Source organism: Miniopterus natalensis, chromosome 3 (assembly GCF_054644295.1).
Source record: "Miniopterus natalensis isolate mMinNat1 chromosome 3, mMinNat1.hap1, whole genome shotgun sequence".
In the NCBI taxonomy this organism is placed as follows: domain Eukaryota; kingdom Metazoa; phylum Chordata; class Mammalia; order Chiroptera; family Miniopteridae; genus Miniopterus; species Miniopterus natalensis.
The window spans coordinates 71,515,438-71,529,131 of record NC_142083.1 but is presented as its reverse complement, the minus strand read 5'-3'; the positions used below and the strand labels follow the sequence as shown (position 1 = coordinate 71,529,131).

General features: G+C 41.1%; 1 pseudogene; it reads right to left on the bottom strand.

Moving 5' to 3' along the window:
* Positions 1–12,717: 12,717 nt before the first annotated feature.
* On the bottom strand, positions 12,718–13,421 carry LOC107540897 (mitochondrial coenzyme A transporter SLC25A16 pseudogene; annotated as a pseudogene).
* Between the last annotated feature and the right edge of the window lie 273 nt (positions 13,422–13,694).

The window sequence follows — 13,694 nt, the reverse complement described above, 5'->3', positions numbered from 1 at the left end:
CTGACTCGAAGAGCGTACACTTTGTTTCTGACATTAACATGCACACACATACAAACACACACACACACACACACACACACACACACACACACACATGCACGCAAACGCGTGTCCTTTTTTTACTCTCTGTAATTTGTATGCCAAGTTTTATTGGGTGGTTGTTCTCTGTGTTTCTCTCCCTCCCGGACTTAATTAGCCCCTGGCAATAAGGAGCAGCTTAATTAAGCAGCCTCGAGAAGAAGCCTCTGCGTCCTTCCGAATGCCATCCCCTGACCTTCCTCTGACACCTTCCTGCTCTCGCCCACTGCCCAGCCCAGCTCCCCTGGCCCCAGGACTCACCCTGCACCCCACGCGCGGGGCAGGCGCGGGGGAAGGGAAACTGGCCCCAGGAGGGGAGGAAAGGCCCAGGTCATTGCTCAGTGTTTTCCCAGAGGAATAGTTGTTGTTCTTTCAGATTAAACATGGATGGAATGAGACAGTTACTTGAATGAAAACAGGTTGAACTTATTTAAAGGGTTATGCGGACTCTTGAGACCTGAGCAGCGCCGCTTGCATTGGCCCCTCTGAGGCTCCCCGGGCAGCCCGGCCTCCCTGCGCACGCGCCGCACCGCGCTCTTCCCCGGCTGGGGGGGGGGGGGGGGGGGGGGGGCGGCGCCTTCCCCGGAGGCCTCGCTCGCTCGCCCCAGGTCTGCACACCCGTCTGTCCCTTCCTCTGTTGCGTCACCATGCTTTCTCCCAAGGACGAAGGCGAAGGTGAACCTTCAAATGCACTTTGCCCAAATTAAAGCGAAGAAAGTTTTGCTTTTTACCAAAACAGCGTCTAGGGCGCTTTAGGGGAAATCCATTTTCCCCCGGGTGGGTTCATACCCTCGTGTTCACCAGGTGCTCTCCCTTGACCTTCTCATGATAAGAACAGCTCACAAAAAAAATAAAAGGGACTGTCTTATCCTCATCTTATGATGAGGAAACTGAGGCACAGAAAGGTTCAGGGGAGCGCAGCCATAACGGATTGAAAACACCTCTTTCCCCCGCCACCCTCCCGCGGGGGCCGAGCCGGCTGGGGAAGGCCGGCCCGCACCTGGCCCGCGGCCGCCCGTGCGCATGCGCGCGCCCGGGGAGCCTCGCTCGCAGGTGGACGTCGTGGCGGCAACAATGTAACTGCTCATATAGCACCTGCTCTCCCGGCTTCTGCGCGTAGCAGCTCGTTTCAGGGGTGAGGAGGCCGAGGCGGAGGCCCAGGCCGAGGCACATAACCGAGGCGGTTTGCGCCAAGGCTGTCCTTCGAGAGCGCGCCTTCTGTCTTCCAGGATGTCTGCAGCAAGGTGAGGAATCTCTAAGGGGAGGGTACAGCCCGTAAAATCCCTAACCCTGTTTGGCGACGGGACCTTTTCTGCGGCTAGACGCACAGGGCCGTCGCTCTGCCAGACCCCTGGGAGATGCTCGTCTTGGCGACCTGATTGTTACCGTTTTTCCGAGGTATGCGTATAAATTAGTTATCAGGCTTTTTTTCTTTTCTTTTCTTTTTTCCCTCCTAATTCTAGAAAGAAGCAGCACCTCGGGGGCCGTGGTGTGTCGGAGAATGCCTGAAGAGTGGCGACAGGCCTGCGAGGGTCCGGGGAGGTGGTGTGATCCGGTGAGTGATTTAACCTCTCCCAGCCTCGGTTTCTAGTCTGCAAAATGGGTATGATAATATCTGCCTTGCAGTGCTGTAGGGTCAGAGAGGAAGCTAGTGCTTGGTACCGGGCACGTGCATGGTCAGTGGTGGCTGTCATTTATTATCCTGCTACCTCTTATAACGAGCAGTCTCACTTTGGGCATGTTTTTAACATCAGTGTAGACCATTTCTTCCTCTGTTAACCAGGAATAAATGTTCTTCCTAAGACCATCTTGCTGATATAAAACCTAGCCCACGGCCAGGCACTCAATGGCTTCTCAATGTGTGATGTAAACTTGTCCTCTGTTGGCCCTGCCCTCACACTAGGAGGCCCCTTCAACCCCCCTCCCAAATCCCTAGCCCCCCCTTCAGTCCTGAGAAAATTCACAGATTCCAAGGGCAAGAAAACCTCACACTTCTTAAACCTTCTTTTACCGTCTATTTGAGCTAATTGCTTTCTCCTGGGTTTGCTAAGCTTATCCATCTAGTCTCTCACAGCCTGGTGAGGAGCCGGTGGTTGAATTTCCATTTTTAGAGCTTAGAGCGCACAGCACACTGTGATTGAAGATCCTTCCTGACATTACTCAGAAATGCACAGAAACTAATGCACTGGCAGAGCCCATATTGCACTCCCACAGCCTGAGGTTTGCACCCTCTCAGAGGTGCTAATTATAGCTGACCTGATACTGGAGTAGGCAGTCCCTGTAATTCTATTCTGTTGAGTACCTGTCAGCACTCAACAGAATCAAATAGTTCTTTCTCTCTTTCTTTTTCTCCCCCCTCCCCCTCAAAGCACAGGACAGGGTTAGGGAAAACAATGCGCCCAGTTTTGTTTGTATAAATTCCAGCCAGGTCTTGGCACAGGGGGCTCAGCCCCCTGAGGCAAAGCTGGTGGAAACTGGACCAATTGGCAGCTTCTTCATGACACTTTGTTTCTGTGTTTTTCCATGCAGGGTCATAAAAAATAAATGTCTGACCAGGTTTTCTCTCTAAACTTTAAGTAGAAGATGTTAACATCTAGGTTTTATAGACACCTATACTGTACAGAGTGGAGTGGTGAATTTTATCTGGCAGTTTTGTCACCAGGGCAGGCATTCTGCCCATACCAACCATATTCATTTGTTGCGGGATCTGAGATGAAACCATGTGCAAAATTCATAGAAGATGTTACACATCAGCCAGCATCTGGTAGGAGCCAGATAAGTGGTAGCAAAGGCAATGTAGTCATGTGATTTCTGTGAAAAATCCATGTTCTTTTTAGCTCCAACTTTTAGTTTTCTGAATTTAAAGAAAATTCTGAAAACACTATAAAGTGAAAGTTAGCATGTTCCTTTTATTCCAGTGCAAAAATGGAGTTACTGTGAACAAGGTAGTAGGGAAGCTACCTTATTACAAGCCATTTCCATGTGACATTTTGCTGTATTTGAAGAGTGTTTATGAATGTTGGTAACTAGATATTTTATGTGCAACTGGTGCCCTCTAGTGACAGGGGATGTCTCTAGCCATGTCTTGTTTCATTTTAAAGCTACAGAATTGCGCTCCTTCCCATTTATCCTACCCCAGATTTACAAAGGAGGGAAGAGAATGGAGAAGCTGGAAGGGAAGATGGTGCTTTGGAGTGCCTTTGCAATTCATATGGAAAATCCTTGAGTTTGTAAAATAAGGGTCTTAAATGCCTAGGAGGTTTCATGTTTCCCATAAATGAGGACACTTGTCTGCCTGGTATCTCTAGGAACCTCCCTAGCGTGGGAACTGAGTTTTTCCAGGCTGCCTCAGATAATTCAGATATGCTCCAAAAATGGCACACTTCCTCTTGGCTCTGAGAGATCCTGGAATAATGAGGTGGAGCTCAGACATATCGCAGTCTCTAGCCAAAAAAGAACATATCCCTCTTGTGAGCTGAAATTCCTTCAAGCCAGTAGAGGACCAAAGATCTCCACCTGAGAATCCTATGCTCACATCCACTGTCCATAGCCTTTCTTCCCATCAAAACAGCTCCTTGTCCTAGACGACCATCTTTCCTGATGGTACCCACCTAGTCTTCAGGGCAGAGACCACGGTCATTCTCATGTGGCATCACTTAGCTATGGGACGTATTCCATTCATCAGTCTCGGTAACTGCTGCCTTAACTCGGCCCTTCATCATTTCCCATTGAGAATGTCTTTATATCATCCAAGCTGGTTTCTCCTTCCCCCGCTAATTCATCTTTTACACTGCTGCTAGCTTTTTTGTTTTTTTACAAAAACACTTTTTATGATCTGGTGATCTTATGGAAAACTACAATAGCATGAAATTTTTCAGTCTCTTCTTCTATTTTCCACACACTCATCTCCTTGTGCTCTCACATGCTTTGCCCTCTATGTGGAAGGTTGCAGACCCCTGTCCATGCTTCACGATCTGCAAGTGTCATCTCCTCTAGGAAGTATCCTCAGCATCCTAATGGCTCCCACCCACGATCCCACACCATCTGTTTCGACAGCAGTGCTATTCGTAGGAGTCTTGCTCTCACTTGCTTATGCATTTGTCTCCACTTTGACCTCCACCAGAGCAAAACTCCAAGCTTATTCTTTTTTTAATTTAAAAATTATTCTCTTTATTAATACTATAAAACACTATACACAAAAATACTATGCACAAAAATTTGCTAAAACTAGAACAGTTATAACTGAACATGTTTTAAATATTTTATTGAGCATATTATTGACATAAAACATTAGTTTCCAGTGTACAACATAATTCGATGGTTGCATATATTGCAAAATAATCCCCACATGAAGTCTAGTTAACATCACGATAGTTTCTTTTTTTCTTGTGATGAGAACTTAAAGATCTACTCTTTTAGTTATTTTCACATATACAATACAGTCTTAGGAACTACAGTCACCATGCTGTCCATTACATCTCCCTCACCTATTTATTTGATAACTAGAAGTTTGTACTTTTGACCACCTTTGCTCATTTCACTCACCCCCATCTCCTCCCTCTGGCAACCACCAATCTGTTCTCTGTATCTATGAGCTTAGTTTTTAAGGTTTGTTTCTTTTTTAAGATTCCACATGTAAGTGAGATCATATGTAATTTGTCTTTCTCTGACTTGTTTCACTAAGCATAACCAGGCTTATTTTCGTATGTCCCAGGGTTGCCTGGCATGCAGCAGCACACACACACAGGAAGGAAGAAAAGGAAGAATTTTAAACAGTTTTGAAGGACAGCTTCATTTTATCGATATCTCAGCAGTCAGAACAAAAAGAGCATGCATTTCAGCACCTGAGAGGACAGAGTTTGAGTCTTCTTGCCACCTCTTATTAGCTGTGTGCCTTAGACAAGTAATTAACCTTTTTGAGCCTCAGTTTTTCACTGTAAAATGGGGATAATCGTACCTTCGAGGCAAAGTGAAGGCTAAGTTAGGTAATGTATGTGGTGTGCCTAGGGGTCCCTGGAACTCAGCACTCACTGAAGGGAGTTTTATTTCTGTCCATCTGGTATGTAATACACATATGGATATGATTGAGTGGATTTGATCTTCCTGGAGCAGCAGTGGAAACTCAGAAAATCTAGTTGTCTCTGATCTTACACTGAACACATGTATACTTTCCACCCTGATTCCATGCACGTTTTCACTTGCATTTGGCATAGAATGATAAAACTAATGGAAGCTTATTCAAGGGGCAATTATTACTTCATGGAAATATTTGTCTACCATTCCTTAGTTTCATACTAAGAAGCAGGAGAAAGTGTGCTTTTACTACTAGGCAATTTAATCATCCCCCCCCCCCACCTCCTATATATCCACCAGGGCCAAGTCAGCTGAAAAAATAATAAAATCATATAGTCAGACCCCCACTTCATCATCTTGTCTCAGAAACTCCCGCTGGCAACACACATTTCACATACCCAAAGTGGGGTGTTGTAAAAGAGACAGACAGACTCCAGCTCTCCCTAATTTACTGCCCTCCTTTTCATAGCAACAGATTCATAAAACATCGCCTGGGTGGCTGGCAGTCTCACTGTCTTGAGGCTGAGCACAGGGGGTCTAAGAAGCAGACATTAGTTGCCAAGTCCCTGCTGACAAGAGTACTTGCCTACACCCTTTGAAAGCATTTAACACAGGCAAAGAAGCAGGGGGGAAGCGCCGAGCTTGCCAACAAACCATTACGCAAATCTAGAAACGGGGTATTGAGTTTTGCTCTGTAAGTGTTCTTTCCATGACAAGCCCTGTTAACTGGTGCTTCGGCTTCAAACCTACTTCAGTTTTTATGTTGCAGAAAAGACTTAAGAATCTAATTAACTATGTTTGTTAGAAACACTTGGAATTTTATTCCACCCGTTGTTTTCTTGTGAAATAAAGTAGCGATAGGATTAAAGTCAGAGGAAGACTTTTAAACTATTGCATCGGGTCCTAATATATCATCAAGCGTTGGGATTTATTCTGGATATACCAGCTCGGCCAAGGCAGAAGGAAACTCATCTTTATACTCTTTGGGGGAAAGAGTGGATGAAACAGCCCAGTAACAGGAAAATAAAGGAGAATTATAGGTCATCTAAGTGACAGGCACAGCCAGCTGCCCCTGCACTGGGCCCTGCGGTGGGTTAGTTCACGCGAGCCCTTTTAACTGCTTCTCAGTTTGGTGGGTCTCATGGGCACAAGCCCTGTTCGTTTTCAAAGCCAGATGTTTGGGGAGCTCATCACAGGTCTTAAAAGTTGGGGTACCATGTATGGGATTCAAATTTTTCATTTCTCAGGGAGAAGCTCAAGGTTGTGAGTTCCCTCCCAATTGTGGGTTGCTGCACAGGGGATAAAATTTAAGGTGAGATTGTGTCTGCCCATTCCAGTGTGAGGTTTTTTCTCATTTGCCCATATGTAGGAGTCACTAAGCTAGTGTTGCCTCTTTTTCCCCAGAGGAAACTTCTCCATATGTAGTTGTAGCTTTGGTATGTCTGTGGGAGGAGGTCAGTTCAAGATCTATGTCAACATCTTGAACTGGAACCCCATTTTTTCAGTTACAGTTGACAAACAATATTGTATTCATTTCAAGTGCACAGCATAGTGATAACACATTTATATAACTTATGGAGTGATCACCCAGATAAGCCTAGTGCCCACCTGGTACTATACATAGTTATTACAATACTACTGACTGTATTCCCTCTGTTGTATTTTATATCACTGTGACTGGTTTTTATAACTGGAAATTTGTACTTCTTAATCCCTTCAACTTTTACCCAGCCCCCAGTGCCCCTCCAATCTGGCAACCATCAGTTTATCAATGAGTGTGTTTGTTTGTTTCTCTTTTGAATCCTCACCCGAGGATATTTTTTCCATTGCCTTTCAGAGAGAGTAGAAGGAGGTGGGGAGAGAGAGAAACACTGATGAGAGAGAGACATTGATTGGTTGTCTCCCGCGTGCACGCTGACTGGGGCTGGGGCTGGGGCTGGGACCTGCAACCAAGGTACGTGCCCTTGGACAGAATCGATCCTAGGACCCTTCAGTCCACGGGCCGATGCTCTAACCACTGAGCCAAACCAGCTAGAGCTCAATGAGTTTGTTTCTGATTTTTTTGTTTGTTTGTTTTTCAGATTCCACATGTAAGTGAGGTCATATGGTATTTGTCTTTCTTTGTCTCACTTACTTCATTTATCATAATACCCTCTAGGTCCATCCATGTCACAAATGGCAAGATTTTATTCTTTTATATGACTGAGTTCTATTTCATTGTATATATGTTCCACCACTTCTTTATCAATTCATCTGTCAATGAACACTTAGGTTGCTTCCATATCTTGGCTATTGTAAATAATGCTGCAGTGAACATAGGGACGCATATATCTTGTGGAATTAGTGTTTGAATTCTTTGGTTAAATACCCAGTAGTGGAGTTGCTGGGTTATATGGTAGTTATATTTTTAATTTTTTGAGGAACCTTCATACTGTTTTCCATAGTGACTGCACCAATACAATCCCACCAACAGTGCACCAGAGCTCCCTTTTCTCCACATCCTCGCCAATACTTGTTTGTTGATTTATTGATGATAGTCATTCTGACAGGTGTAAGGTGACATCTCATTGTGGTTTTAATTTGCATTTCCCTGATGATTAGTAATGTTGAACATCTTTTCATATGTCTGTTGGCCATCTGTATGTCTTCTTTAGAGAAGTGTCTGTTCAGGTCCTCTGCCCATTTTTTAATCATAATGTTTGCTTTTTCAGTGTTAAGTTGAATGAGTTTCTTACATATTTTGGATTTTAACCCCTTATCAGGTGTATCATTGGTGAATATCTTGTTCCATTCAATAGGTTGTCTTTTCATTTGGTTGACGATTTCCTTTGCTGTTCAGAAACTTTTTAGTTTGACGTAGTTTGATTTATTTATTTTTTCTTTTGTTTCCCTTGCTTGAGGAGACATAACCAAAAAAATATTGCTACAAGTAATGTCAAAGAGTTTACTGCCTATGTTTTCTTCTAGGATTTTTATAGTTTCAGGTATTCCATTTAAGTCTTTAATGCATTTCGAGTCTATTCCTATATATGGTATAAGAAAATGATCCAGTTTTGCATCTGTCTGTCCAGTTTTCCAACACCATTTATTGAAGAGACTATCTTTACCCCACTGTATATTCTTGCCTCCTTTGTCATAGATTGACTGTAGAAGCATGGGTTTTTCTTTGGGCTCTCTATTCTGTTCCATTGATCTATGTGTCTGTTTTTATGCCAGTACCTTGCTGTTTTGATTACTATAGCCTTGTAGTAAGTTTGATTATCAGGTAGCAGGATGCCTCCATCTTTATTCTTCTTAAGATTACTTTGACTAGTCAGTGTCTTTTGTGGTTTTGTATAAATTTTTGGATTATTCATTCCAGTTTTGTGAAGAATGCCATTGATATTTTGATAGGGGTTGCATTGAATCTGTAGATTGCTTTGGGTACTATGACCACTTTAACAATATTAATTCTTCCTATCCATGAGCATGGCATATGCTTCCATTTATTTGTATCTTCAATTTCTTTTTTCAGCGTCTTATAGTTTTCTGCGTATAGGTCATTTACCTCCTTGGTTAAACTGTTTATTTGAGAGTCCTTGTTATTTCAGGTAGGCCTATTTTGCTCTAAATTTTCCTCTTAGAATTGCTTTGACTGTGTCCTATAGATTTGGGGTCATTGTATTTTTGTTTTCATTTGTCTTAAGGTATCCTGATTTCTTCCTTGATCTCATTGTTAACATGCTATTAAACAATGACTAGGTTATTTAGCTTCCTCGTGCTTGTGTGGCTTTTTGTTTTCTTCTTGTAAGTGTAAACATGATCTTCCTACTTTTGCCTTTTAACCTTTGTACTAGATTTGTAGTTTGTTAATCCACTGCTTTTACTAAGTGTTTGCCTTTGTTGGTGAACATTTTTTCCCCCTATACTTTCTTATTCATATTTTTTATCTTTGATCTTTTCTACTTAAAGAAGTCCCTTTAACACTTTTTGTAATACTGGTTTAGTTGGGATGAACTCCATAAGCTTTTTCTTATCTGGGAACTCTTTATCTCTCCTTTTATTGTAAATGATAGCTGTTATGTAGAGTAAAATTGGTTGCAAGTCTTTTCTTCTCTTTTTTTTAAAATATATTTTTATTGATTTCAGAGAGAGGAAGGGAGAGAGAGAGAGGGAGAGAAACATCAATGATGAGAGTTGTCATTGATCAGCTGCCTCCTTCATGCTCCCCACTGGGAATGGAGCCCACAACCCAGGCATGTGCCCCAACTGGGAATTGAACTGTGATCTCCTGGATCCTAGGTCAATGCTCAACTGCTGAGCCACGCTGGCCAGGCCAGGTTTTTGCTTTTCATCACTTTGAATATTTCATGACAGTCTCTACTGGTCTGTAGAGTTTTTGTTGAGAAATCAGCTGGCAGTCATATGGGAACTCCCTTGTACATAACTGTTCTTCTCTAGTGACAGGTCAGCAAGGTGTTTAAAAGTAATGAGTATGCTTGTGTTTCCGTGCCTGAACGTTGCCGACTGTTCACAAGATAACTTGTGTCTGCACTTACATTAATTTAAGTAATTTTATGGTCTGAAAGCAATGTAGAGTTTTATTTTTTATAATACTTTATTAAAGTTATTGGGGTTACAGTGGTTAATATGAACATATAGGTTGTGGGTTTCTATGTTACAAGATCTGTATATTGCTCTGTGGGCCACCACCCAAAGTCGTATCTTCTCCAGTTACCATATATTAGACTCCCTTCACCCCTACCCCGTTTCCTCTAGCAACCGCCACACTGCTGTTTGTGTCCACAAGTTTCAGTTTTATATCCCACATATGAGTGAAATCATATGGTTCTTAGCTTTTTTTGACTGACTTATTTCACTTAGCGTAATATTCTCAAGGTCCATCCATGTTGTTACAAATGGCAATATTTCATCCTTTCTTATGGCTGAGTGGCACTCCACTGTGTACATATCACATCTTCTTTATCCAGTCCTCTATCGCAGGACACTTTGGTTGTTTCCATGCCTTGGCCGCCGTGAATAATGCAGCAGTGAACATAGGGATGCACATATCTTTGTGAATACATGTTTTTGAGTTTTTCTGGTATATACCAAGGAGAGGAATTGCTGGGTCATATGGTAGCTCTAGTCTTAATTTTTCGCGGAATTGCCAGACTGCTTTCCATAGTGGTTGTACCAGTCTATATTCCCATCAGCAGTGAATGAAGGTTCCCTTTGCTCCACAACCTCTCCAACACTTGTTTTTGCTTGTCTTGTTGATCATAGCCACTAACAGGTGTGAGGTGGTATCTCACTGTAGTTTTGATTTGCATTTCCCTAATTGCTAGTGAGGTCAAACATCTTTTCATATATCTATTGACTGTTCATATGTCTTCTTGGGAGAGGTGGCTGTTGGATCCTCTGCCCACTTTTTGATTGGGTTGTTTGTTTTGTGTTGAGTTTTATGAGTTCTTTATATATTTTGGAAACTAAACCTTTGTTGGAGCTTCTGTTTGCAAATATCATCTCCCATCTGGTTGGCTGCCTGTTTTTTTGTTGTCAGTTTCTTTTGCTGTGCAGAAGCTTTTTAGTTTGATATAGTCCCATTCATTCATTTTTCCCTTTACTTCATAAAATGTACTCTATGACCAGGGTCCATAAGTTTGGTAACTATGTTTTCTTCTATGTAACTTATTGTTTCAGGTCTCACAGTTAGGTCTTAGATCCATTTTGAGTTCATTTTTGTACGTGGGGACAAACTGTAATCTAGTTTCATTCCTTTGCGTGTGGCTTTCCAGTTTTCCCAGCACCACTTATTGAAGAGACTATCTTTACTCCATTATGTGTTTCTGGCTCCTTTGTCAAAAATTACCTGCCCATATACATGTGGTTTTATATCTGGGCTCTCTATCCTGTTCCACTGATGTGTGTCTATTCCTGTGCCAATACCATGCTGCTTTGATTATTGTAGCTCTGTAGTATAATTTGAAGTCAAGTAGTGTGATAACTCCAGCTTTATTCTTTTTTCTCAGGATTGCATTGGCTATTCAGGGTCTTTTGTGTTTCCATACAAATCTCATGATTTCTCAATCTGTTTCTTTAAAAAATGACATTGGAGTTTTGATGGGGATTGCATTAAACCTGTATATTGCTTTGGGTAATATGGCCATTTTATTATTATTATTTTAAAAAATTTGCAGTCCTTTTTATTGATAACATAACTGAGATACTTATTTTATATGTTTAAATTATCATGAGATTTGATAACAATATTTAGCTACAGTGTAATCCAGAAATGAAAATATACAAAATAATTTTAGGAACACATGTATTTCCACCTGCATGTACACTCATAAATCATACAAAGATACATATTTATTTTAAAATAAAGACTTTGAAAATGAAACCAGTTCACCTAATTTTTACCAAGGTGTGACAAGAAATGTTTTATGCAAAAATAAAAATTGAAGCAGAAATAACACTTTCAGCTTAGCTTTCTAATATCTTAAAAATCACATCAGTTCTAAAAATTGCTATTTCTGAGGACAAATCTGTAACTGTTCCCCTCCCAATTCTGTCATGCTTAAAATAAAACATAAAAAGTACTCTAAACACAATAAATGGAATTCTTACATTTTAACCCATTTTAATATAAAGAATAGAAATTCAAATCATTTTTACATTTCTACTTAAGTTTATATTGCATTAAAATTATTTTACATGGAAGAACTAGTTGATGTATCATGACAATACTTTAAAAACAGTCTTTGACATTCACATCTATATTAATGGATATTTCATAGCCCACTGAAATAAATTTTCTAGTATACACCAAATCATCTAACAAAACAAATCTATAATGCTAATCTGTTTCGAGAGCAGATCGTCAGTATTGACTACTACTGCCTTTGGGAAATACATTGACTTTTAAAAATATTTAAATCAGTCATAATACCAGGTAATAAAATTCAGCAATAACTGGAAATTCTTCATTTATTGTTGAGTCTCTATGTGACTACTTTTTAAATACAATGTTTATGTATTTTTTTTAAATGAAGAGAAAATGTGTGTGTCATTCTACCCAGTGGAGCAGAATTTTAAGAAGAGAAATAATAAGAATAATATTTCAATACCAGCTTCTAAGTTACAGTTTATATAACTTAAAAGTTCAGTTCTCATCATTCTGCTGCAAAGCCTGTGTGTTATAATAATAGCCAATGTTTTAGTCCTTAAAAACCATGATTACAATTAAAAGCTTGCAACAACATGATAAAGCTAATGTCAGTCCCTCTTGAATCCCATTTTAAGTTCTACTTTCAAATAACATTTTTAAATGGTTTCAAATAATCTAACTGATTAGCCATCGTCAGTTTAGAAATTCTTTTTCAACGTTCTACGGTGTAACTTTTGGCATCACAAGGTATAGTAAGCACTTTCGATTTGTGATGAATAAAAAAAATCAAGTACTAAAATACCAGTGGTTCCTGTGACAGGGTAAATATCCCCCTTCAAGTAATGTTCTCCCCAAAATTAGAGTAACATTTTATTTCTCCGAGAGTTTAAGGAAAGGAAATCACTATTTTTTCTTCAGTTGAGGTGAAAAAACTGCTTCATGAGTTCATATGTTGTAAAAGCCACTGCTTGAGAGGGAATGCAGCGAATGTAGTTCAGGGATAAATCACGATATAATCCTCTCTGAATTCCATGGTGTCCATAGACATACTTCATAGTCTCCCCATGGTAAGGCACTTCTCAAACTCTGGAAGAACAGTTCCTAACTGCATCCGCCTCTGAGTCACATCAAACGGGTAGGATATTGTCTGTGATATTGCTCCAGCAACACCACCACAAAGTAAGTTTATGTGAGTTTTCAAAATTAAGACATTAGGGTTGTCTGATGAAGGTCTGCCAAGATGGGTAAGAGCATGGGAAAGCCCAACACTCCTTAAGGTACCAAAAGTAAAAAATGAAACACCTGCAACTGGAGCCATTCCTAATATAGTAGGCATCAGGCCTCTATAAAATCCAAAGAAACAGCCTTCCTTCGCATAAATTGTTTTGAATGCATCAGTAATTCCTGTGTAAGCGTGATCCCCTTTCACCTGGAATGCTAGGCATACTCTAACCATGTCAAGAGGGTAAGTACAGATAACTGCTGTCATACCTGCCATGGATCCAGCCATTAATCTGTGCACATGACCAGAAATTCCCAGCTTTGTAGTAATTAACATTTTATAATGCTCAAACGCCATAAACTGGATTGCACCATAGGGAAAGATTTGAATCATCATTGCACCCTTCCCCTTATACAATCCAAGGTATCCCTCCTTTTGGGGAACAGCATGCAATGTAGAAAATACTCCTAAATGTTTGTAATAGTGATTGTGAGCTTGTAATAAAACCTTTACTTAATCCAAAGGAGCAACTGTTGTTTTAGCACAGCATCCTGCAATACCTCCGGCAAGGAAGGAGCACAGCCAGTAGAAGTCTCGGCAGGTGCTGGGCGCTCTGGCTCCTGCAGCCTGAGGCATCGAGGGAGGGGGGTTGGCCATCACCGCCACGGA